Below are 1,607 nucleotides of genomic sequence, written 5' to 3' on the forward strand. Positions count from 1 at the left end.
ATATATATATATATATATATATATAGACACATATCGTTGCTATTATGCAAAAGTATCGTAAGTCGAAACGTCACTTTTGCAGAAAACAAAAAAATAGCATCGCCATTCCGTAGCAAAACCGTTGTACTACACTTTGACAATTTTTGATATCTTGGCATCTGAAGCAACTGGAGATACGATAGTTTGACAATCAGAACCTGTTATTGCAAGCAAAAATAAATATTGAAAAAAAAAAAAAAAAAGAGTATACGGTGGTGCACCAGCATGACCGCAGCCACTTGGCTGAAACACATAAATAAATAAATAAATAAATAAATAAATAGTTTAACATAATAGCAACGATATATATGTATATATCGGTGCTATTGTGTTAAACTATCATATTCACATATATATATATATATATTTAAGTATTCACACTTACACACACACATATATGTGTGTGTGTGTGTGTGTGTGTGTGTGTGTGTGCGTGCGTACGTACATGTTCATCTATATGTATATGAGTTGTGGTGAGTATACACATATACAAACACACATAAGGGTACTTAAAACAAATAAATTAAAGTATCGTCTCAGTGTCAAAATGTTTACGTAAATAAAGTAGCGAGTACAACAAAAGACGTATCGTTTCGTTCGAAAATCTGTCAGGGAGTAACTAACGAGAAAACTGACGGACCTTATATAGCTATTGGCAAAGGAAATTGTGGTAGTCTAAATAGTATGAATGATGATGATGATGATGATGATAATGATGATGATGGCGATATAGTATTGAGGAAAGGGTAATAAAAAGTGGAGTAGAAGAATGAATGGAACAATATATATAGCAGAAAGGTATGTACGTGAAAAACGATAGGTACGATGATGACGGCGATGATAGCGATCGGGGTGGCGATGATAAAGGTCGTGTTGCGATGATGATGATGATGGTGATGACGACGGTATGTAAAACGAATCAAATGTGATGATAACAGCGATTATGATAAACATGAAGATAGTGACGATGGTGGTGGTGGTGGTGGTGGTAGTGGTGGTGCTGGTGATGGTTGAGGCAGTGATGACGGTAGGGTAGATGCTAATGATGATGATGGTGGTGATAGCTTTTATGACCTCTTTTACGTTCGCCTGCACTTTGGTTACACAGTCATTGATCCTTTTACTGGGTTAATATGTCGTTTTGACTGATTTTTTTATTATTATTTCCTCTCACGAGGCTAGTCCGGTGGATGTATTGTATCTGCTTAGCCACCGGCTTAGTCACCAGCTTAGTCACTGGCTTGGTCACTGGCTTGGTCACTGGCTTAGTCACCAACAATCCGATCAGGTATCGAAACCACAATAATATCCGTTAGGCAGCTGATGATGGAATTATATGCTTGCCGCGCTTATCTGTGAATCTTTTATATCTTGTGTTCCCGTTTTCTAAGTAGTCTTTCATTCTCGTTGGGCTGAACTTGTGAAAGGATTCTTGGATTTTCGGTTTCTTTTCGTTTCTTCTGCAGTTTATATTATATCGCACATTGATATTCCGTAATTGTCCTTCATTGGTGTTCTGATTATGGCAAGGGTAATACTTACTTGAGACACACACACACACACACACA

The sequence above is a fragment of the Octopus bimaculoides genome, chromosome 1, assembly GCF_001194135.2.
Source record: "Octopus bimaculoides isolate UCB-OBI-ISO-001 chromosome 1, ASM119413v2, whole genome shotgun sequence".
In the NCBI taxonomy this organism is placed as follows: domain Eukaryota; kingdom Metazoa; phylum Mollusca; class Cephalopoda; order Octopoda; family Octopodidae; genus Octopus; species Octopus bimaculoides.